This window comes from Equus asinus, chromosome 4, assembly GCF_041296235.1.
Source record: "Equus asinus isolate D_3611 breed Donkey chromosome 4, EquAss-T2T_v2, whole genome shotgun sequence".
Lineage (NCBI taxonomy): Eukaryota > Metazoa > Chordata > Mammalia > Perissodactyla > Equidae > Equus > Equus asinus.
Genome location: NC_091793.1, coordinates 97032137 through 97058852, shown reverse-complemented (window position 1 = coordinate 97058852; position 26716 = coordinate 97032137). Strand labels below are relative to the sequence as shown.

General features: G+C 34.2%; 1 long non-coding RNA gene across 1 annotated transcript in view; it reads left to right on the top strand.

Annotated features, from left to right (window-relative positions):
* LOC139045191 (uncharacterized) overlaps positions 1–26716 on the top strand; it is a 103208-nt gene that overhangs the window by 38054 nt on the left and 38438 nt on the right. The window contains exons 4-5 of the long non-coding RNA XR_011503086.1: positions 21789–21882; positions 22727–22775. This is a non-coding gene — a long non-coding RNA (uncharacterized lncRNA). The remainder of the gene's footprint in view (positions 1–21788; positions 21883–22726; positions 22776–26716) is intronic.

Genomic DNA, 26716 nt, shown 5'->3' with positions numbered 1-26716 from the left:
CCAACAGAGAAAACTACTGTCTTGACTTTTTTCCATAGAAATTAGTTTTCCCTGTTTTAGAACTTGACATAAAATGGAATCACACTAATTTTTGTCTAGCTTCTCTCGCTCTGCACAACATTTTTTGAGATTCATCCATGGTTTTACATGTATCGGTAGTTTATTTCCCTTTATGACCGGGAAATATTACATTTTCTGAATATTCTGCAGTTTATCTATTTTCCTATTAATGAACAGTTGTGTTATTTCTAATTTTGTGGTAGTATGGGATAAAGCAGCTATAGCCACTCTGTTTTACAAACATATGTTTTTATTTCTTTTGGATAAATATCTATGGGTGGAATGCTGGCTCATAAAGTGTATGGTTGTTATAGGAAACTGACAGATTTTTTACAAAATTATTGTGCCATTTTATATTCCCATCAACAATAAATAAAAATTCTGGTTGTTTCACCTCGTTGACAACATCTGATGTTGTCAGTCTTTTTATTTTAGATTGTTTTGCATTTTTACTATTCTAGTTTTTCCATCATCTTTTCTATGTCTTCAATCACTCTCTTTCTTCAGGATTTCTTTTGTCAGCATTCAAACATGACGTGATATTTTCCTCCTTGAAGAAGAAAGCAAAACAAAAATTTTGACCAAATGTCTCCTTCCAGCTATCAAATTATTTCTCTACTCTCGTTAATAACTAAGCTGCTCCACATTATCAATTAGCTACCTTCACTTGATCATTTGAAACTTCCTGACTTCTAGATGCTAGGGCTCCTTAGCCCTTGGCCTCTGGACCTTCTTATGTTCTAATTATCCACTTTCTTCCAGGAGAATCAGGTTGATTCCTATGACTTTCAAATTAATCTCTATGCCAACAATTCTCAAATTTGTATCTCTGTCCTGGACTTCCCTGAGTTTCATGTGCCTACTTTACATTTCCACATGTCTATGATTCTGATATCTCAAAGTCACCATGTCTGATTTTGATCTTGTGCTCTTGCAATTATGCTGCTCCTCCAGGAGTCTTAATCTCTGCTAGGATTGTGTATTCCCTCTTCTTCCTGTCTGAGAAAAAAAAATCTAATATTTTTCAAACCAAGTTAAAGAATATGATAGATGTGTTTCAGGAAAAATAAAAATAATCTAAAAGGAACACCTAAAACGCCTAATGTCTAAAAGGAAATTAGACAATACTTAGAATGAATCAGATATCCATTTATCAATACTTAGCTGATGGAGCTGAACTTGTTCACAGTGCAAAATTTGCAGCCTTAAGATACTTATATCACAAAAGAAGAAAATAAACAGGAATGAGTTAAATAATTAAATTCATATAATAGAAAAAGGACAAAAGAAAAATCTTAAATAAATTAAGGATGAAAGAAATGGAAAGAAATGGAAAGGATGAAAGGATGGAAAATAATAAAGCAGAATTGATGTAAGAAATAAAACAAGTAGGATAATCAAAAAAAACAAAAATATGTTATTTAAATAGATTAATAAAATTGATGTAAGAAATAAAACAAGTAGGATAAGGAAAAAAAACAAAAATATGTTATTTAAATAGATTAATAAAATCGTCAAATCTTCAACCAGGCTCACTGAAATAAAAAGAGAGAATATCCAAATAAATAAAACTGTAAAAAAGAAAGCAAGCATAAATACAGTAGAGGTTAAGAAGATAATAAGACAAAACAACATTTATGCCAATAAATTAGAAATTTGAAAATGCAGCTGATTTGTCTCCTAGCAAAATTTAGTGCACCAGAAGAAGCACAAGAAGAAATAGAAAATATGAATGGTCCTATAACTAGTAAAAGTATTGAAATAGTAATTAAAATTATCACATAAAGAATCACCAAATCCAGAAGACTTTAGAAGGTGATTCAAGCAAATATTAATTAAGCAATGCCAAACATAGTTAATGCCTAACATAAACAAACCATTCCAAAGACAATACAACAGAGGCTATTTCACAAAACAAAAAAACATAAAAAAAATATATGTGGCTCGAATGACATTGGAAACAAAATCAAGTAGAAAATATAAGAAAAAAATTATAGGCCAGTATCAATCATAGTCATAGATCCAAAAATCATAAAGTATTAACAAATAAAATCTATGATTATTTAAAATAGATAAAACATGTAGGGTTTATCCCAGAAATTCAAGTTGGATTTAAGATTAGAATAGTTATTAATTTAATTCTCCATCTTAACAATTTAAAAGAAAATAAAAGGAGCTAATAATAAAAAAAACTTAGAGGAAAACATTTAAAATTTACTTTTTTTAAAAAAGCAAATAGTTTATCATAAAAAAGGAAAACAAATAAAATATTGCAAAACTAGAGCTAGAAAGACAATTCTTTAATCTGAAAAGTATATCTACCAAAATCCTGTATTGAGTGGCATCCTAATACAGCAGTGGGTCTCCCCTTATGCTCCGCGTATACATTTCAAGACCCCCAGTGGACGGCTGAAAGCGCGGATAGAACCAAACCCTAAATATAGTATGCTTTTTCCTACATATACATACTGATGATAAAGTTTAATTTATAAATTAGGTACAGTAAAAGATTAACAACCATAAGTTATAATAAAATAGAACAATTATAATAATATACTATAATAAAAGTTACCGTACATCTTAGTAACCTTAGCGTAGGATTTTTTTTCATTTATTAACTCAAGAACTTTCGCCTTTTCCCTTAAAAGAAGCATTTTGCCGCTTCTCTCTGGCGTATCCAAATTGCCAGCATCAATACTTTTGGGCCTTGCGGCCATTGGTAATTAAAATAAGGACTGCTTGAACACAAGCACTGCAAAATCATGACAGTCGATCTGACAATCGAGACGGCTCCCAAGTGACTAAGGGCTGGTAGAGTATACAGCATGGATACGCTGGACAAAGGGATGATTCAGGTCCAGTGTGACAAAGCAGGATGCAGTGATTTCACCGTGCTACTCAGAATGGTGTGCAATTTAAAACTTATGAATTGTTTAATTCTGGATTTTTTTCCATTCAATATTTTCGAATGAGGTTAACCACAGATGACTGAAACCACAGAAAGTGAAACTTTGCATAAGTGGAGACTACTGTATTGAAATGTTAAATTCATTCCCATTAAAATTAGAAATAAATGAGAATATTTTCATTCTTTTCTATTGTATATTTTGTTGCATTTTGAAATCAGCACAGGACAAAACAAATAAATGGTACCAATATGTTGAAAAAGTAAAAATTGTCATTATTTGTAATACAATTATCTGTCTAGACTACCGAAAACTATGAAAATTATTAAAATAGGAGTTTTGTAAATATGTATTTTTATGTATACACACTATATATAAATATATATATCACATTGATACATGAAAGAAAGCTGATATAGCTATATTAATAGCAGTCAAAATAGACAGGAAAAAGGATTACGCAGTATTCAAGAATCAGTTAGAAAAGTAAGCAACACAGTGAACAAAGAGAAAAGACATGGACAGGCACATCACACAAGAGGAAACACTCTAGACGTATACCCTAGTAAAACCTTGCATAGTACACTGGGAGCTATATAATGTTCATAGAAATATTGTTTATAACAACAAAACACGAAAGTAAGTTTTTGGTCACAAAAACACACTTGAATGCAAAAATAAGTTGAAACATTTGCATATAGCCAAAGGATACCATGCCAGTAGAATAATATGCCTCCTTATGGAAGACTCCTACAAAGATAAGATTTAGTAAACCAGCATAAGCCAGGCCTGGTGGTCTAGTGGTTAAGATTCGGTGCTTTCACTGCCTCAGCCCAGGTTTGTTTCTCGGTCAGGGAACCACATCACCCATCTGTCGGTCGTCATACTGTGGCAGCCACCTGTTGCTGTAATGCTGATGAATTTTGCCATTGGTATTTCAAATACCAGCAGAGTTACCCATGATGGACAGATTTCAACAGAGCTACCAGACTAAGATGGACTAGGAAGAAGGCACTGGCCACCCACTTCTGAAAAAATTGGCCATGAAAACCCTATGGATAGCTGCAGAGCATTGTCTGACAGAGCACCAGAGGGTGAGAGGGTGGTCCAAAAAGACTGAGCAGGGTTCTGCTTCCCTGTATGTAGGGTGAGTAGAAGTCAAAATCTGTTCTACAGCACTAAAAACAACAAAATTAGCACATTGTATTCATATAAAGTTAATATAAAGTTAAAAAATGTGCAAAAATAAACCATATTTATTTACGGATGATGCATATATGGTTAAAATATATATATATTTTTAAATGTGAATTGTAAGGGGCCTGCCCAGTGGCATAATAGTTAAATTCACACACTCTACTTTGGTGGCTTGGGGTGTGCTGGTTCAGATCCTGGGTGCAGAACTAGCACTGCTCGTCAAGCCATGCTGAGGTGGTGTCCCACATAGAAGAACTAGAGGGAAGTACAACTAGGATATACAACTGTGTACTGCGACTTTGGGGAGAAAAAAATGTGAATTGTGAACACTAAATTCAGAACAATGATTATCTCAGGAAGATGTAGGAGGGGGATGCAATTTTATTATAATTCTTCCAATCATACCTCCCAAACCAAGTGGTTATTATATAAATATTTAATTCAGTATTATTCTTTATATTTCATGTGAATACATGCTTTGGTATGCATGAATTATGCATAATAAAATTATTTTCAAAAACAAAATAAAAAAATTACTTTATACGTGCATAAAGACCTTGGTATAAAGATAGAAGAGCTGTTATTACTCTATGTAAAATGAATACAAACATACTTTACATGAATATATTTTTAACTCATATACTTAGAGAAATTATACAAACAATGAAAATAAAAATAAAAGTAACAAAAAAACACCAAAATCATGGTGTCATGAGCCTTTCTCTTTATAACTAAAATGTTTTAGACAATGATACAAATAGGCTTACTATTGTATAGGCTTTCTATACCTAATTAAGTTACCATGATATGTAAAAGCAATGGAAATCTTATAAACTAGGAAGTCTTAGAAACTATAGTCTTCACTATCTTTTTTGGGGTGTGAAACATCTTAAATTATCAAAATGTAATTACCAATTTAAGTGTGCAGTCTCGGCCTGCTAATTGCTGAAATTAGCTCTGATAGTTGGTGCTGGATTGGCAACCTAAATTTTATTTCATTTTCTTTTGTTTTGAACCCCATCTAGAGTAAAAGATTTCCTTCAGGAATCCTCTCTGGTTAGTCTTCAGTCTCTCTTAGATCATATCTTATGCTTTCAAATTCACTCTGGTTTGCTTATTAAATGCAAATTAAGCATGGTTTTCAAATGGGAAGCAAATTTGTGGAATAAGACTTTATTAACCATCAGATAAGAAACTACATCTCCTTTATGAGGAAGAAAAACATAGCTTTACCCAAGACAAATATGGAAGCAAAAGGAAAGGAAGCCACAATAAAAATTACAATATTCACTAAGTAAAATCAATTCTTGGGATGTATTGGGTTTAGAAATTAATTTGCTGCTAGAATAGTACACTTAACAATTTGAATGACTTTAGGAGATTTTAAATAAATTAAAAACTATGATTCAGAGTGAACTCTAAAAACAATGGAAAACGATAAAGAAACAGAGTAACCTACTTAAAACACGTTGTGCTTCTTGAATCTGCATATTCAACTTTTTCAAATATTTTGGAAAATTCTCAGCTGTTATCTTTAAGTATTGCCTTTTCAACATTTACATAAATTGGACATATATTGGATTTCTGTTATTAGGCTTCCTTTTCCTGTCATTCATGACTCTTAACTTATCTTCCATATTTTAATTGCTTTTTTCTTTATGCTGGATTATTTCTTCAGATATATCTTCTAGTTAATGAATTCTCTCTTCACCTGTATCTAACCCAGGCAATGTGGTTTTTTTTTTTTTTTGAGGAAGATTAGCCCTGAGCCAACATCCTCCAATCCTCCTCTTTTTGCTGAGGAAGACTGGCCCTGAGCTAACATCTGTGCCCATCTTTCTTTACTTTATCTGTGGGATGCCTGCCACAGCATGGCTTGACAAGCAGTGCACAGGTCCACACCCAGGGTCTGAACTGTCAAACCTAGGGCCACTGAATCAGAATGTGAAAACTTAAGCACTGCATCACCTCATTGGCCCCCCAGGCAATGTTTTTTTAATTTCTATCCCCATACTTTTATACTTAAAAAATTCTATTTGATTCGTTATAAAAATGGTTCCTGTTCTTACTCCAAGTGTTTATTCTTATTTCCCCATGCATTCTCTACCTTCATTTATCTCTTTAATCATTTTAAACAGACTTTGTTAATTCCATGATCTATGCAGATTTTACGGAAATGGAAGTGAGCTAAAGAGAGTCCTGTCCTTATGGAGCTATCATTTTATTGTAAAATTTACTTTATTTTCATTGCCTATTGTTTTTCTTTTCTCTAAAATTAGGGGTAGTGGTATGCAAAGCTGTTACTTTGTGTATTTGTTAACTCATTAATATCACAAATTTTCATTTTCTATGTTTTGAATAGTAATTTTAGAAGTAATTGTATGTCCATCTTAAGCAGTACCTCCATCACTCCATCTCACTTCATGTCCCCGGAGAACCCACACAGCCTTAATTGTTGGAAGATTTCTCTCAAGTTGCACAGAATTTTAATCTTTTTTTTTTCAGAATTTTAATCTTGATATGGTATTTTTTACCCTTTGTGTGTGAGGGAGATTGGCCCTGAGCTAACATCTGTTGCCTATCTTCCTCTTTTTGCTTGAGTAAAACCAGCCCTGAGCTAACATCTGTACCAATCTTTCCTCTATTTTGTATATGGGTCACTGCCACATCATGGCTTGATGAATGGTGTAAGTCCACCCCTGGGATCCAAACCCATGAACCTGGGTGCCAAAGTGGAGCATGCTGATCTTAATCACTATGCCACTTGGCAGCCCTTGATATATTTTTAAGGTTAATATATTGGTTTGATTTTTGTGAATAATAATTGACATTTTGTATGCTCAGCTCACTTGTATAAGTTAGGTATAAATTAAGATATATATTTTTTCAGAATACTTTCTTTTTTTCCCAGAATTACATAGATACAGTTTTGAATTTTTAAAATAAATGATATTTTCTTCCAGAATGTCTGGATGATTCTAGGGGAAGGATTTCAACACTGTCTAAGCTGCATATTATGAGAACTTAAAGTCTCTAGACTGCTGTTGAAGGGATGGAAGAGTATTATAGACTGAATTGTGTCCCCTCAAATTCATGTATTGAAGCCCTAACCCCCAATGTGACTATATTTAGAGATAGGGTCTTTAAATAAGCAATTAAGGTTAAATGAGGACATAAGGGTAGGGCCCTAATCTGATAGAACTGATATCTTTATAAGAAGAGAAATAGACACTAGCGATCTCTCTTTCCACTTTTGCACAAAGACGAGGCCATGTGAGCACACAGCAAGATGGTAACTACCTACAAGCCAAGAGAAGAGGCCTCGGCACCTTGGCATCACCTTGATCTTGGATTCCCAGCCTCAAGAACTGTGAGAAACACGTTTCTGTTGTTTCAGCCTCTCTGCCTGTGGTATTTTGTTATGGCAGCTCAAGCACACTAGTATGAAGAGGAAAGAGGGAGGTATTTTAGTTGTTCCTGAGTGAAAATGATTTAACTGCAGAGGAGAGGTAAAATATTAGAAAACACACTGAAATGATTCTTCCTGTTTAATATCTGCATCCAAGAACTAATAGAAAGATACCCTCTGAAATGTCTCTGAAACAGAGAAGCCGTAGTAAAATTATCTGAGGAAGTCTGTACTTGATCACGGAAACAACCACACAAGAGAGTTACAAAATCCTTGGGAAGATTTTACAGGGTGTGAATGGGAAAATCAGCTAAGCATTGGTAAGGAGTTCCAAGGTATCAAGAGATTTTAAATGGGGGATCAAGTTTGTTAAATAAGGGGACACTTAAAATCCAATAAACAATTAAAAGGAGAACTAATTGAAGATGTCAACGTCTTAATCCTAAGAATCCATTACTTTACTTGGCAAAAGAGACTTTGCAGATGTGATTATGGTTATAGAGATTGAGATGGGGAGATTATCCTGGGTTATCCTGATAGGTCCAACCTAAGCAAATCAGTCCTTAAAATGGAGAACCTTTCTCAGCTGCAGTCAGAGAAAGAGATGTGATGACTGAAGGTCTCTGAAGGTCAAGGAAGGGGACCACACACCACGGAATGGGGGTGACCTCTAGAAATGGAAAAAGTCATGGAAACTGATTCTCCCCTTGAACCTCCAGAAAGGAAGGCAGCCCTGTCGATGCCTTGATTTTAGTGTGACACCCATGTTGGAATTCTGAATTACAAAACTGTAAAATAATGCAGTTTTGTTGTTTAAGCCAGCAAGTTTGTGGTAATTTGTTATGGCAGCAATAGAAAATGAATGCAAATTTTGTTTTACAAATTTGAACCAAAACATGTAAAATAAATACAAATCAGGGTAGTATAAACATACCGGAACTTGACATAGGACACAAAGAAAATATTAGTCTAATCATCCTCAGTAATATAAGAATGCTGAATACTAAAATATCTATTAGTATATTATTCACAGTATATATGACAATATAAATGTGTGTGCTCTCTCTATCTATATTTACATATAGATATGGGCATAAATTTAGATAAACATATACATACATATAAATACATTATCAAGTGGATTAAAGGAGGAGTTAATATTAGAAAATATCAATCATTTCATTGTATCTCATAATAAAATACTAACAGACACATTTAGCACTTTCTATGTGACAGGCAGGATTTTAAGTGCTTTGCATATATTAAGAAATTTAAACCTCACAACAATCCTGTGAAGTAAGTCGTCTCATGATCATCCCATTTTGCAAATATGCAAACAGAGACAAAAAGAGATCCGCAAACTGCCTAAGATCACCCCACTGGCAAGTGGTGGAACTGGGATTCAAACCCAGGTCCTCCAGCTCCAGAGAAGCTGCTCTTAACTGCGTGCCGGAGAAGTAGAAGCATCAACAGGTGCTGGTGTATTTCAGTGCTTTTTTGTAACCTTGGTAAACTACAGATAAAATGATACAGCCTTTAATCAACTAAAAACATCCAACTCGTTATTGTGTATTGCTAATTAATATATAAATAATTGTTATTTAAATACTTAATATTATGTTAATAATGTAATAGAGGCATTCTCATTAAAATTGTAAACCATAAAGGAGAACTATCCTCACATTAATTTAACCTTCTTACTCTTTATTGTTCTAAGGCATAGTGAATTTAAAATAAAAGGTGAAAATATGATTGCATACCTATATAATTTTGAATGTCTAAAAGGAAGTTCATTAGGTTAAATAAGGATATTAAAAAGGTAGCTGAATAAAAAATAAGTTTAAAATGTCAAAGAAATATTAATTTCTTTGCTACGTATATTCAGGATAGAAAAACTAAAAAAAGCCCTCAAATTTATTTTGTTAGGATGGTATAACTCTTCTACTAAAATAGAGACCATAAAGAAAACTACATGTCAATCTCACTTATGCAACAGATATAAATCCTAAATAGAATATTAGCTAATTTAGTGTAACATATTATTTTAAATAACCCCAAATGCCCAAATATGTTCATTTCAGGAACACGAGGAATATTATATTAGAAAATCTATTAATATGATACAACATATTAATCATTTAAAGGAAATAAATTACATTATCCTCACCAGAGAAACCAAAGTAGCAGTTTGGATTTATTTAGCGTACACTCTTGAATTTTTTAAAAAAAATCATTTTATCACAGAAACTCCTCCTTGTCCACATCGTATGCTAAACTTTCCAAGAAGCCTGATTGGTCTTCTAGTTCGATAGCCTCTGGTTCTCTCACGATATTCACTTTCTTCTAACACTGTTGGATAAAAGAGTTAAAATAATTTAAAGTTTGATTACTATTCTGATGTAAGAATAGTCAAATACTGATATTATGCCTTAAAATTTTATAGATGATCAAGGGTATTTAAAATTAGTGAGGAAGAGGGAGCTTTTCTAAAGAACTCTATTGGGACAATTGATTTTGCAATTTGGAAAATGATATAGTTGCACTGTCATATCATACTTTTTATCCAAATAGGTCCCAGGTATACAAACGATACATTAATAAAATTAAAATAAAATTGTGACATCATCAGGGGGAACCATTAGGCATCATTAGGAGGATAAAATTGTCTCTTATGCAGAAGAATAAACAACTCTTTTAAATATATAAGGAGAGGTAAAAAGCATGAGTGAAAATAGTAGCTTTGATGACATAAACATAAAAAAGAAATTACTTAAAAGAAGAATGATAATGTTGGAAGACATTTTTGCAGTATATTTTACACATACATTATTAATACTCTTAATATTTAAAAAGCTTTTACATCACCACTAACAAGAGAAAAAGGTTTTCTGGGTTCAAGTAATTCACGAAAAAAGGAGTACAGAGGTGCAGATGGTCTGTAAATATGCAAAAGTATTCAGAGGAATGTATCCCAAATTCACACTGAAATATGTTTTTTCACCTCAAAATAAATAAGTTTAAGAAAAAAAGAAAAGCTTCTTGTACCTAGTGAATTGTGAGTAAGTTAGGAGGCAAACTCAGGCACCACAGATGGAGTGTAAAATAATGCAGCACTACTAGGCCAGAGGAAAATTTGTAAGTGTAAACTAAAGAGTCTTTAAAATATCCCTTATCTCATTGACCAATTTCAATTAAGGAAAAAGGTTGCAACATATGTTACAATATTTCCAATTTTAGGAATCATCAAGATGTGTGACAACATCCATTTATGAAAATGCTTCCCTTGGGCGGACCGGATGGCACAGCCGTTGAGTGCGCATGTTCCACTTTGGCGGCCCAGGGTTGGCCAGTTCGGATCCCAGGTGCGGACATGGCACCGCTTGGCAAGCCATGCTGTGGCAGGCATCCCGCATATAAAGCAGAGGAAGATGGGCACAGATGTTAGCTTAGGGCCAGGCTTCCTCAGCAAAAAGAGGAGGATTGGCAGCAGTGAGCTCAGGGCTAATCATCCTCAAAAAAAAAAAAAAAAAGCTTCCAAAGGCATAATTTATAATAGCTAAAATTATATTTCTATGATCAAACAATATCATATCAGTTAAAAACACTGTGGAAAGTCTGCAAAGGGACACTATGCAACAGTTAAATTATTAAATTATAAGAAGCTTTAAAATCTTGGGAAATTTCAGCAATATATTTTGACAAAGAAAATCATAGAATTTATCCCACGGTTAGTGGGGATCAGGAAGACAGGCACGTATTGTACAAAGACACAGACTCCTGCATAGAAAAGTTCCTCTTCCCTTCCCACCAGGAGAGATTCTACGTGATCTTCTTCTCCTTACTATGTTGCTCAGCTCTCTCCCTCCTTTTCTTCTTCTCTTTCACATGACATTTTCCTTCTCATTTCCTTCAATCCGTTCCCTCAATCTCTCTCTCCCTCTTTTTTTTTTCTCTCTCTCTCTTTCTGAAACTATTGGATACAAACTGTGAATTCCTCTTATTTTTTAGCACAAGATATTTCAGCCTTCCTTTTTGCTGCCCTCTTCTTCGTGTACTTCGCCTTTTATACATATGCAATCTTCCAGGGAATCTTCTCCCATAAACAGCCAACTTATTTGATATGAATTATACACCTTTCTAAATATGAAAGGCAAACGCAGTGTTAGGTTTTTAGTAAAACATTTCATAGCTAATTTTTCTTATTGCTTCTACACAGAAAGTTATGCAAAAGCAGAAGTCACAAATGCAAACAGATATTTATGAATAAAGATGTTCATCATAGTATCATTTACAGTACATTTCTTAAATATGAAGTAATCTAAATGTCCTTCACTTGATTAATAAGTGCATTTTACACCTTGCTATATTTACATTATATACTATTTTAATATATATTATGTTTATACAATTATATATGAAAGTAAATTTGCATAGAATAAATGCATATTATTAATATTTATAATGTAGGGAGTGCGTGCGTGTGTGTGTGTGTGTGTGTGTGTATATGTTATACTAGAGAAGCTAGAAGAAATTGCTTCAGAGAATTCAGATTCCATCTACATTCAACTCCTCAAGTTGAGGCCTGAGCATCGGCATATGCCGCAGATAGTGTACAACTTATGGACTAAAACAAGCAAGCAGAGAAAAGCATCAGCCTTCCACTTAGTCTCTGCTTAAGGCAACTAACTAACTTGGTGTGACCTGTAAGTGAAACCTTAAGAGTACCAGATGAAGGCAGGTGGAGTTATGCTCTTGGGGTATGATGGCCCGTTGTCTTTTTAGTAAATGCATGCAAGCCAACATCCAGTTTCTCTTATTACAATTGGATTTCTTGTAGCTGTTTATGCTATGATGATTAAGAAAAATATATTGGCCTATTTTTCTGACTGTTCCCTTAAAGCAGAAAGACCTTTTTGCTTTAGTTGTAAAGGCGAGAAAATACCTGATAAAGTAACTAGTTTGATTTCTCTTTCATTGTACAGGGCTTCTGAACATCTGCTTGTTTTTTTAGTTGTTAAAATGCCTCTAAAATTAACACAGACAAAACCCCAAAATAACCTATGGTCATGGGTTAATTCAAACAGATCAAGCAATTGATCTAGAATGGAGCATGGGAGTTTCAAAATTTCTAGTATTTAATATGCAACCCAGATAATTATTATCATCTATCAAATTTGCGAAGTCTTAAATTAGTTTAATAAGATTAACTTACATGTAATATATAATTGAGACTAGCTGTTCTGAGAAAAGTAGTTTCCAAATTTGGAAGAAAGGCAAGATAGGTAATTTTAGGCCACATGGGAAAGGATTGGGAAGTTGGGAAACAAAGGGCAACATGAGCACATTAGGTACTTGGGAACATAAAGAAAATGTTACTTTGGAGTGAAAAGTCATGTAGAATATGACCGAAAAATGTTTTAAACATTTTAATTTTTTTCTTAGAATGGTACGTGGGCATCCTTTTATTTGCTTCTTACTCTCTCCTGTCTGTAATGTCCAGATTTCAAACAAGTACTACAGGATTTATAAATTAGTCTCATTTTGGTTGAAATAATCTACTGCGGACATCCTGGACTTACCTACAACTATAAAATTACTCTATGGAAAGTACATTCTAAAGTTAGAAAAGTTCTCTTATCAACATTTGGAGCACAGCCAAGTACAAAAGTTGATTCCACTTACAACTTTATTTTTACCATACAATTTATTTTAACTACCCGTCTTTCTCCCTCTAAAAATTTGAGAATATGTATACACTACTAGTTCTTTAGCATTCAACGTATATGTGATCTTAATCTAAAGTGTCATAAAATGACATGATGTGTAACAGTATTTCCTGATATTTCTGTCATTTCTCTGATAGGCAGCTAAGTTATCTGAGTTTAATGTCTCTTTAAATTTTACATTTCCCCAAGGGATGTAATAGCCAATCGTATGGCATTGTAAGGCAAAATGACTAAATTAGAAAGAGTGTAACAGGATGTCATACAATCTAGTGCAAATTTTCAAATTTGGACTTTTCACATAAAAGCATAGTAAGCTGAAAAACCTGAGTGCCTTAGAACCTGTTGACAACCTGTGAAATGAACTTAATCCTTTGAAAGAAATATAAAGTGGAGTTCAATTTAGAATTCTGTACCGTGTGTCTATATTGGGCAAGGCAAAATCGTATTTTGAACTATTCTGTTTTGTCAATGTCTATACCAGTTTATATCAAATAATTTTATATGTCCTTATAATTTTAACTAAGCATTACAATTTCTTGTTTTCACAACTATAAATACAATAACAAAAATATAAATATACAATAGCTCACTTTTTCCACTAGTTACTATAGACCATGCTCATATTTAATTTAATTTAATACATTATAAAATAATTCTGTGCACATATTTCTTGGTTCCCCAAACAGGAGGCAATTAATTACAACACAGTGATGATTCTGGTTCTGTCTTTGCTAATGTTTTAGTTGTGACATTGTATCCCATGTCAACAGTTACAATTGCACTACATACTTGAACTCCTGTGTGCTACTCTTTTTTACTATAATTATATTATTATATACTAGTATCAACTCTTTGTACTTGCTTATATTAGGTACTTTGAAATAATTTTAAAAGGGGAATCATGTTTAGTTTGATCAACAAGTTTTTTACGACTTACAATTAGAGAGTTTCCTTCTCAAGTCTCTATTTGTAGCAAGTAGTTTATTTTCCCACTAGTTGCCAGTACGGTGCCCTTGCTTCTTACGTATAGCAAGGAATCTGCAGAAGAAATACATTTTCTTGGGGGTTCATTCCTAAGAAGGATGAGAATGGCCTTTACTATCTTCTAGTCTCCACTTCTCTCTCTTTACATATATTTAGATTTAAAATGTCCTTTGTGTTACTCATTTCCTGTTTTCATTTATATTGTTCAATTCACTTCTATTTTTCATGTTATTGAAAATAGTATCAATTAGTTTGAAATCACTAAGTGACTTTCAACAACTTAATATTATTCGTTTCTGTGATATCTGATTCTGAATCATTTTTTTCCCTCCTCAGATTAGATTTCTTCTTCTGACACTATCTTACTTGCTCTTTTAGTTAAGTTTTTTCTCAGATTTCAATTTGCAAAAAGTAAAACTTTTCAGTTTATTTGTAACTTTGCAATTTGGTCTTTTTAATTTGAGTATTCTAATTCCTTAGCCTATCACTTACTTCCACTCGTCTTTTTTTAATAATCAAAGATATCAATAAATATTGCCTTAATTTTGTGTTGAAATACTCCTTTTTTCTCATAAAATTCTCTCATTTGCTCTTAATAGTCACAAATTCTACTCCCAAATTTCTTTCTCTCTCTGTCCCTCACACACACACTCACACACACACTTATATGCTTCTCACTAGGAGTTATATACTTTATTTTATAATGCCTTGATCAGTTTTCGTCATCTGATTCCAAGCAGTTTCCACCATCTGTCATCCTGAAACAGAGATGGCTGCCCGTCTATTGTGAAAATGTTCTATTTTCACTCGTCACACTGAGGTGGATACAGGCTGTGTTATTATTTCAATTGACCATATGAAGAATGTGCTGAGTGAGCAATTTTTTTTCTGGTGGCATAACTTGCTTATAGCAGAGCTGAAGTGAAAAACTGATTCTTTGGGCCGGCCAGTGGCATAGTAGTTAATTTTGTGTGCTCCACTTCTGAAGTCCGTGGTTCGCAGGTTCAGATCCTGGACATGGACCTAGCATGTCTCATCAAGCAATGCTGTGGCAGTGTCTCAGATAAAATAGAGGAAGATTGGCAACAGATGTTAGCTCAGGGCCAATCTTCCTCAAAAAACAAAACAAACAAATAAACAAAATCTGATTCTTATTATTCTCACCCCAGTGACAATTCCCCTCTACAAATTTTTTACTAATACAATAATTTGGAATTTGCTGTTGGATACTGAATAAACCATGCAACATTTCTGGTTTAATTTCTCTGTCTGTAAAATGAGGTAGAGTTACATTTCTTTTAAAACACCTACAATAAGCAGAGTGACGTTTTACGTTTTGTTTGGACCTGCATCAATTTATTCCGGGTTGGTTAATTGAAAGGACTCACAAGACTCCACAGGGTGAACTCGAGAAAGGCTGCAAGAAAGGTAAAGTGTACCATGCAACAGGAGGAAGAAAGAGTAGACAATCATAAAGAGGTCCAAAAGCTTCCAGGAAAAGCTGTGAATATACTAAAGCTAGAAAGCTCTTAGGAGTTTTGGCTTCCGATGTTTTGGAGAGTGTGAGCTGTAACTCCGACACTGGGAGAAGAATCCAGTAGCTCTGGTTTGGTGTATTTGGGGAGGTAAACTGACTTACTTGTATAAGGCTGGACATCAGAAGTCAAAGAAAAATATCAATCTTCAATTTGAAGAAAGACACTTTGTGCTGCAGAAGATAAATAAAAAGAAATTCACCCTTAGTCACAATATAGTGAACAGCAGAACATCAAAGATAAAGAAAAAATCATAAAAGAAACAAGAAAGAAATGAGAGGTAGACTAGAAGAAAAGATAATCAGACTATTGGCAGATTTCAAATAAACAAAGGTAAATAATAGAAACGTTAGAATTATATGTTGAGCATGAAGGTAAACATCTCAATCCAGAATTTCCACTTGTGATTCAAATATAAGACAAAATGAAGGCATTCTCCAACCAAGACTAAGGAAATTTCCAATTTACTTTTTCCACTAGAGGAAATGCTAAATATACATGTTGTCAAAATAGAAATTAGTCTTAGGATGAAGAAGTGGGATGCCATAAGAAATGATGTGCAAAAATTGTCGAACCCATCTGTAATCCCACATACAGGCCCACCTGTGACATTAGGAGGGCATCGAGTGGATGTACAGATGGAGGCCTAGCTGCTATATGTCTAAATATTTAAAGGTTACATATCAAGATAACAAGCTGTTAAATGAAGTATGACATAATCTCCTCCCCTGAAGAAGTACCTTCAAATGACCCCAACTTCTAGGTCTTTTAGTACACTGACTCATGTAAATAATGTGTCCCTGGCCTGTGTACTATGCTTCTCTTTTTACCTCAAACTCCATCATCCTGCATCACGATAGGCCTTGCACTCATGTGTGTGGACACCACAGGCCTGAAAGTCCAAGCTCCAGCTACTTACCCTCACCCCACAAACAGCCATCCTTGTCCACATCCCAGGCCTGGTATCTCACACTAGGAAACTCACCCTTGGGTACTGAGACCTGGGAAAGGGGCTCATGCCATCCCATTCTGAATGTCTTAGATGTGGCGGGCAGCAGGGGTAGAGAGTTAAATATTCATATTTACTATAGTCACTGATGCTATGTCTTATGTCTGATATTATACTTGGTCACTGATATGTCTGGTTTTATGTCTGCTATTATAGTCAATGTTTTCTACTTATATTTTCTTGTTGTTTTATTTTTCTTCTACTATTTTCTCCTGCTTTTCTTTTCCTACTTTTTAAAATTGTTGCTCTTTCTCCTCTAATGGTTTAGAAAGTATATAAAAAATTTAAGGCCATATTATGATCAGCAAGTATAACTTCCTTTCAAATAAGACAAGACCTTTTTCTTCAACTTACCTATTGCTCATCCCTTTGTTTAATTTTGTTTTCACGTTGTTGATAAATGTTTTCCGTTTTATGTCTTTCCTATTTTAGAAATTTGCACTTGAAAGAAAAATCACACAATCATAACAGTAACAAGTATTTTATCTCAATTTTAAATATTGTTAGTATGAATTCATCAATTTTGCTTACATTCTATGGCTTCAATGGTTGGTATTCTTTTTTATTTTGTTGGCATCCACTGGTGTAATTACATTGTTTAGAAATGGTTTCTAGGTATATGTGGATGATATAATTTCTCAGTTTGCATACCTGAAAAGTTTGCATCCATGTTTAAAGATAGTTTTGTTGATTCCAAAAACATAGTTTTAGAGGCTGGCCCAGTGGTTTAGTGGTTAAGTTTGTGAGCTCTGCTTTGGTGACCCAGGGTTTGCAGGTTTGGATCCCTGGCACGGACCTAGCACTGCTTGTCTAGCCACACTGTGCTGGCATCCCACATAAAATAGAAGATGATTGGCACAGATGTTAACTCAGCAACAATCTTCCTCAAGCAAAAAGAGGAAGATTGGCACAGATGTCAGCTCTGGGTCAGTCTTCCTCACAAAAAAAGAAAAATATATATATACTTTTAAAATCCTTTTCTTCAGACTTTCATGGCCATTATTCAATTAACCTTTGAGAATAAAACTTTGAGTTTTAGAAGAAAAGGCAACCAGTGAGAAAGGAATAAATCCAAGCTAAGGTAAAGAAACCAATGCAAGGTCGAAGTCCCTGGGAGAACTGGGAAAAGAAGGGATCAAGTAAACACACAGAGGGAAAACCCATGAAAGTTATAGTGTAGCATCCTCTGAGATGTAGGAAGAAGAGAATAGATAGAGCCAAAGAGAAATTTTAAAAGTAAAGACAAAGAAAGTAAAAAGTAGATCACATTGGAAAATACATTATCTTTTGAGTTCTATTCTGGAGAAATAGATTCGGCAATGATCAGTACTTAGAATCTAAATTTCAGATGATAATTGAAGCCATGGATATAAAGGAAGGTCTGGATAAAGAATGTGTAGAGTGAAAAGTTCTGAAAGCAAAGTTTCACTTACATAAAGAGACGGAGTGGGTGTTTAGACAAGTTTGAGAACACACAGTGTTTTTTACCACTGGACTAGGAATACTGTAGAGGGTGATGTTATAAAGTGGATGATTTACTACTCCAACTTTTCATCTTGTACAAATACTTTTTCTGAATTAAAAAAAAAAGAAAACCAATGTTTACATTTTGCAATTTCATTGGCCTTAATACCCAATCTTAGACTAATGGAGGAAGCAGAGAAGCCAAGGGTAAGAGCAGAGTACAATAAAATGTCTTTTACCTATATATAAAACTTTTAGAACATTTAAGGAATAACCATTATATGTTTCTAACAGAATATTCACTTTCAGGGTTTACATAATTTATGAATGTTCCAACAGGTATGAGGTAATGTTGCCAAAATAACTTGCTCAGTCTTTGAAAATTCATTAAAGTTGTCTTAGTTTTAGTGCCATTTGGGGAAAACAATGCCATCTTGAATTCCCGAAACTAATTGTTCTCTGGAATGTTCTGTATTGTAGTCATATTCTGAGGGCAGAGAGGAGAGGACTGGGAAAATATGACACCAGTTTCTTCCTTTTCAAAATATGTAAAATGCTTAGGGACTTCAGATCTTGACTTTCTAACTCAGGTCAGCTCATCTCGAAGAAGATGAACAGATGACCAGAGCCTGCAAAGAGGTTATCAAGAATGATTTTATATTAAATCACGTCCCTGAAGAGACTCAGGAACTGAAGGTGTCCACATTGCTGTAGTTGTACAGTACCTGTAACTCTCCATTAGACTTTTGCTGTCTATTTGGGGATTACTGCATACTGTGATCAATGAAGACTGTGAGTTGTAGATGTGGAGGAAAGAGTTAAAGACAGATGTTCTGCTGATGTGACCCAGACCAAGTTACTTAACCTCTATGAGATCTAGCTGCTTCATCTGTACCAAGAGTATAATAACATTCATCTTATATTATCGTGAATTTTAACAGGCCCCCAGCTCAGAACCTAATACATGGCATGCATCCAGCAAGATTTAGGCTTCCTCTCTGACCTAGGCACTGGCTGTGGAAATAGGACAATTAATATTGTCTCAGGGGCAGCTGTTATCTTTGATATTACCAAGAAAGGGGGTGAGAAGACGGAAAAAGTAAAATGGATTGAAATAAACAACTGGAACTAACATATACGTCTTCCTTACAAGGTGTTGTTAAATAAATTAATTTGAAATTAACTAAATAATTTCAGCTGTTTAAGGAGTGAGATAAAAGTCAATATCCATATCAGCAATAAAATTAGAAATTAAAACCACAATACTGTTTACATTAATACCTCCAAAATTGAAATATTTAGGTATTTCACAAAATATGTGCAAGATCTATATGAAGAAAATTAAAAAGCCCTGATGAAAGAAACCAAGGAAGAGCTAAATAAATATATATTCCCTGTTCATGATAGGAAGACTCAATATTGTCAGAATTTCAGTTCTTCTCAACTTGGTCTACAGATTCCTTACGATCTTAATCAAAATTCGAGCAAGTTATTTTGTGGATATTGACACACTGGATTCTACAGTTTATATGGAGAGGCAACACAATATTGGAAGAGAATAACAAAACTAGAGAACTGACACTGCCTGACATCGTCACACTATAAGCTACAGTAATCAAGATGGTGTGGTATTGGCAAAAGGACACAAAAATAGATCAATGGAAAAGAATAGAGAGCCCATCAAGAAGAGAAACAAAAATGAAGCAAGAAAAAATAAACGTCTGTCAGAAAAGGAAGGAAATGAATTTTTATACTCTCGTCACTACCAGTTATCTTGCTACAAAATTCTCTTTTTAAAAAACGATTGTGAAATCTTCATATAATTAGTAGAAAATATTATGATTTATGTGAATATTCTTCAAACTTATATCCTATAAATGGGATGTGATGTTCAGCCGTCATTTTTCAAAATTATTGTCTATCTATGAAGAAAACAGTTGTTAGTTACCATCAATATTTTTACAGAATAGTCTTGACATAAAGTAAATTTTAAAAGATATTGTGAATAAATCTGCAATGTTTTTGTTTTCATGCAGAGATAGAAGATAGCCAGTCATAGAAAGCAGCAATGCCTAAACCTTAGGGGGAACAAAGATCAAAACTGGAAAAGTTATATCATTTTACATACAACTAGAGAAATTTCTAGCATGTAAAGGAAATAGGTAAATTATGAAAAAGGTTAAATATCTAATTGCAGAAGATTTTTATAACAGGGAAAATTAATTCACAGTTTCTCTAAAACTGTTGCTTTTTTCCTGCTGTATTAAATATTCAGAGTTAAGTATTACCTGATAGAAAATGTATCAACCTTGAAGTATCTATCCTCCCAATTTGCTTCGTCTAATTTGCTTTGTGGACCACTTGCCCAGTGAAGATGCCTAGGGCCCACTGCCAATGCTTCATCTCCTAACATTTTTGGCTATATCAGCCTGACCCTGGGTAAGTGTAGATCTCCAGCAAGGCCTAAATTCTGCCTGTCATAGAGAGAATACCAGTAGTTTTTTGTTTGTTTGTTTTATTTTTTAAAGACATTTAATTGTCTCGTCATCAGGAACATCCAGATATTTTTGCTGGGAAAGATTCACCCTGAGCTAACATCTCTTGCCAATCTTCCTCTCTTTCTTTTTTTTCCCCATCCCCAAAGCCCCAGCACACAGTTGTATACTCTAGTTTTAAATCCTTCTAGTCCTTATATGCGAACTGCTGCCACAGCATGGCCACTGACAGACAAGTAGTGTGGTTCTGAGCCTGGGTCACCAAAGCAATAACCACTAGGCCATCAGGGCTGGCTTGGAACACCAGTAGTTTTGGCCTGTAGATCCAACTCAACCAGACCCTGAAGTTTCTGGAACATCCCACCACTGTCAGACTCTGATGAAATATTCCACTGTGGTATGGCTTTCCTAATGGTTACTTGGAGGGGATAGGTAACTAATATAAACAATCGTGGAATCTTGATCAGTGAGAGATAGTAGACAAGAAGGGACTAGCAATGGTTGTTCTGAAGTGTCATGCTTCCACATGTCTGGTACAGTAATATCTCATGTTACTGAACATTTAGCTAAGTTTTCTTGTAAAAAAGCCTTGACTGGCTTGTTCACACATCACTTTGGATTAGTTTTTCCTCTTTATCTGTTTTCTGTTTTCCTCTCCTTTTTCCTTGACTCTTCTTGCCTTGGAATTGCAAATCTTCCTCATCTTCTCCCTTTGCCAAAAATTTTAGCATGTAAATTTTGCCTTAAGCTAGAGGAACCTGGCTAAGACAAGAAGGTGCCATATTTTTTTCAGGGAGTAAGAACAATTAAATTACTAATATATGTATGTGGTATGTACCATAAATTGCCAGTTCTGTTATATATTGAGAAATATTACTCATTAAAGTGCTCTGCAGCCAATGGCCAATGGTGTTTGGAAAACATTGGGTATAACGTTTAGTTGAGTCTCTTTATTTAATAACCTTAATAATAACCTTAAATAAATTGTTTTTTTTTTTCTTAGAGCATCTATTGAGACTAGTATATCTGAAACGCATCATAAAAATAATATTTAAAGAGGATAAAGGGCAGAAAACTCAAACTCTTAGAGGATCCAGGTAGGTAATGTAAATAAGCAAAACAGTCTGGTAGCATGCTGTGCTAAACTGGAGAGTGCTTGTTCCAGCTGACTGGAGCACCTTCAGAGGATAGATGTCATATATGAATGTGGGTTCTGTGTTGCTGGACCTACCAATTTTTCAGGATAAGCCAAAAATCTAGATTTGTTTAGAAAAATTTGAAATCTCCTAATGTTAATATTATTGACACCTAATTCTGATTTTTAAAAGTTGCTGCGTGGTCCAAAGAAAATAAGTCTGTGAGCTGGGCCAGAGCCAAAGGTTTGTGACAATGGTGACACTATTGTTAGAGTTCTCTGATCAGTTGACTGTTCTAGGCACTGAAAGCTGAGGGAAAAAAGGATTCAGAGAAACATTTCCTGGCTTCAAGATCCTCATAAGGAGCAAGAATATTTCTTACCATTTCATATCTAGTTTGTGGAGGTATACACAACACATTTTCTCAGATTATCCCAGAATGGAAATCTATCTTAAAGGAGAATTTAAAGTCCTTGTTCAGTCTGAAGACACAATTCTACAATGCATTAATTCTACTTCATCGTTTACTAAAACACTGATAAGTTGCTTTCTCCTTTTTATCCTTCCATTTTGAAATTAGTGTGAGGATTAGACAAACACCTATATTTGCATTTTATATCTAGATGTGCTTCTTTCATGCAACTGAAGTAAATACTTAGATAAGTAACTTTATTTCACAGGAATGATTACTTGTTTTTAGAAATTAAGTTGAAAATATTGTTTTCATTACCTATTATAACCTAGAGAAGTATAATAAAGATCATGAAGGTGATTATTGATAATGCCTCTCAAATTCCATCCACAGGTGATGTGATGATATGTGAGCAGCACCAGAATTAAGTTATAGGTCTCTTGTGAGTATATTGTTAGCTCATTCATGAATTAATTATTGACTGAAGCAATATTAAGCATTGTGCTTTCACAATATCAGTCTAACGTGGTGGACAGTGGTCTGAGTAGTGTGGTTGGCCCCCATGATCTTCACCCCTTGGTGCTGTTGCTGTCATGATTATATTACACAGCAAAAGGGATTTTGCAAATGTAATTAAGTTTATTAATCTGTTGACATTAAGATAGTGAGTAGGCTTGCCTGAATCACATGAGCTCTTTAAAAGCCGAGCGCTTTCTCAGACTTTCAGCAGAACAGAAATTTAGGGAGATTATAGCTTGAGAGGGGTCAATGTGAGGGAGATTCTGCGTTGCTGAGATGTAGGGAGCCCCAAAGTGGCCTTTTGAGCGTGAGATTCATTCCTACCTGACAGCCAGAGAGAAAATGGGGACTTTAATCTATCACCACAAAGGAACTGAATTCTGCCAATAACAATAAGAAATGAAAGAAATGAAGTATTTATCTTAAATTTATTGTTCTTGTCTTATTACTAACTAGTAAAACATTGAATGTAACTGGTGATATGTAACGTCATTGTCTTGTTTCTAACTTTAATAGGAATGTTTCTAAGCTTCACCATTCTTTAGTTTGCTCGCTGTAGGTTTCTGTTAAATAAAGTTTATCAGGTTAAGAAAGCTCCTTTCTTTTCCCAGATTCCTAATAGGAAATTTTTCTTTCTTCTTTTTTTCTGGAAAAAATGATTTATAGCTAAGGATTCTTTATTTCTTGAGAGGCTTATAAAATTTGCCTGTAAAACTCTTTGCGCCTAGTGTGTTTTTGTGGAGGAGTTTAAATCACTAACTAAATTTATTAGTATAATTTCATTTACATTTCCTATTTCCTTGTAAGTGAATTTTTCCCAATTTATATTTTTCTAGAAAAATAACTATAACATGTAAGTTTTCAAATTTATCTGCATAGAATAGTTCACGATACTTTCTTATTTTTAAAAAAACAGTTCCAGAGACTTTAGTTTCAGCTCCTAAATGTAAAGAGCTTGGGAAATCATCACTTCTGTTATTACAACAAGAAGAATGCTGACCAAACTGAAAAGCAATGACCTTTCTTTGACCCATTAAAGAATTGAGGTCATAAGGCAAAGTAGCGCCCTGAAACCTGGAAAGAGAAAGACCAGGGAGAAACTTGGCTGTTGAGTGGGGTTAGAGAATGTTCTCTGATGTGACTACAGCCTCCTGGGCCACACTCAGATATAACCTATGTTCGCCATGTCTGTATGGCAGTAGGGAAGGACTCGGAGTAACCAAGACTTCAGACTGGACCCTGGAGGCAAGTACTGAGAAGCATCACTGAAATCACCTTAGTGAAGCAGAAGCCCATGAGTTATAAACTAGTAGGAAGACTTAAACAGTAATTTGGTTGAATTGCTAGAGGCTGAGTGTGAATTAGCCTGAGAGTGAAAAACTCCTGAAGGGTCCAGTCTTCAGAAGTTCCCCAGACTTTCATGAGGTTTACTTCTTGGAATTCCACCAGGTACTCACTGAGAAGAGCTAAGTAAAAGCACCTCCAATCATTGGCAGAGGAGGGGAAAAGTCAACATTTGAGATATGCCCAGTGAATTTTATACAAGGCCTACTCTCCAGTGAAAAAAACACCAGTTGATTACAGCTAAAAGAGCCGCAAGGCACAGACTCTATTTAAGAAAGAGTTCTTAGGAAAGCCTGAAGGCAACAGGGGAGAAAAAAAGCCAAGGACATTAGAGGAATACGAAACTCCTGGAACCCACAGCTATCCCAGCCATTGTAGCAGTCTAACTCCCAGCCAGAGTATCAGAAAACCTCAAAGGAAAGGCCTCTTAAACTTTAGTTCTTTTTCCCAATATGCTATACCCACCCTTAAATAAAATATTAAAAGTCATTCTAAAAGACAAGATAAAACAGTCTGAAAAGACAAAGCAAGAATCTGAACCAGATTCAGATATGACAGAGATTTTGAAATTATCATGAAGAGATTTAAAAATAACTATGATTAGTATGTTAAGGGCTCCAATGGAAAAAGTAGACAACATGCAAGAATTGATGACTAATGTGAGCAAGAGGATGAAAACTCTAAAAAGGATCAATAGAAAATGCTAGAAATAAAAAACCCTGAAAGTTACCTTTAAGGGTTCATAACAGACAGGATGTGGCTTAGTAAAGAGTCAGTGAGTTTGAAGATATGTCAGTAGAAATTTCTCAAACTGAAATAAAAAGAGAAAAAATAATAAAGTAAATATAAACAAACAGAATAGAATATCCAAGGACTGTGGGACAATTTCACAAGGTGTCATATATGCACATTGGCAATATTAGAAGGAAAACAAGGAAAAAAGAGAAAAGAAGAAATTTTTGAAGTAATAATTGCTGAAAACTTTCCCAGATTAGTGACAGACACCACGTCACAGATATAGGAAGCTCAGAGAACGCCAAGGAGTATAATTACCAAAACACCTATACCTAGGCATGTCATATTCAAACTTTGGAAATGCAGACAAAGAGGAAATGTTCAAAGAAGCCAGAGGTGGGAAACACCTTACCCATGGAGATAAAATAAGAACCGTGGCAGACTTCCCTTCAGAAACCACGCAAGTCAAAGTAGAGTGGGGGGAAATATTTACAGTGTTAAAAGAAAAAATCTACCTCCTCAGAATTCTATATCTGGTGAAATGATTCTTCAAAAAAGAAGGAGCAATAAAGACCTTATCAGACAAACAAAACACTAAGGGAATTCATTGCCAGCAAAACTGCCCTGCAAGAAATGTTAAAAGAGGTTTTTCAGAGAGAAGGAAAATGATATAGTTTCAGAAACTTGGATTTACGTAGAGACAGAAAAAGTGTAGGAGAAGGAATTAAGGTAAAATATATCTGTCGTCTTCTTATCCTTAATTGATCTAACAGATACTTGCTTGTTTCAAGTAAAATGATAGCAATGTATTGTGTGAGTATAGCAGATGGATAAGTGAAATAATGACTGTAAAGTTATAAAGGACAAGAGGGAGAAATTAGGAGTACTCTGTTATAAGGTACCTGCACTACTTGTGAAATTGGAGTGTTATTTGAAAATGGACTTAGTTTACCTTTAAATATTTATTGCAAACTCTAGGGCAACCATAAAAATTATTTAAAAAGAAGTATAGTTGATATGCTAAGAAAGGAGAGAAAACAGAATCATATAAAATGCTCAATTAAAGCCAGAGGAGGCAGACAAATCTGAAAACAAAACAAAACAAAAGTAAAGAACAAGTGCAAAGAACAAAAAAGTTACCAACATGATAGATATTAATCCAACTATATATCAATAATTACTTTTAAGGTGAATCATCTAAATACACCAATGTAAAAACAGAGACTGTCACAGTGGATAGAAAAACAAGACCCAATATATGTTCTCTAGAAGAAACATACATTAAATAAAAAGACAAATAGATTAAAAGTAAAGAGTTGGTAAAAGATATACCATGATAATACTAATCAAAAGAAAGCTGCAGTAGCTATAGTAATTTCAGAAAAAAAGAGACTTTAGAACAAGGAAAATTATTAAAAATAAAGAAAAACATTCCAAAATGATAAAAGGGTCAATTCTCCAAGAAAGCATAACAATATTTAACATGTATGCATCCAAAAACACAGCATCAAAATACACAAGACAAAAACCAAAAGACTACAATAAGAAATAGAAAAAATCCCTACAATAGTTGCAGAATGAGAAGTTCTTTTTCAGTAACTGGTAGACCAAAAGGAGAAAATAAGTAAGAATATATTTGAACTAACTAACACCATTAACTGATTGAATTGAATTGACATTTAAAAATGTTTTGTCCCCAAACAGCAGAATATCTATTCTTCTCAAGCTCATGTAGAACATTCACCAAGATAGATGATATTCTGGGCCTGAAACACACTCTAACAA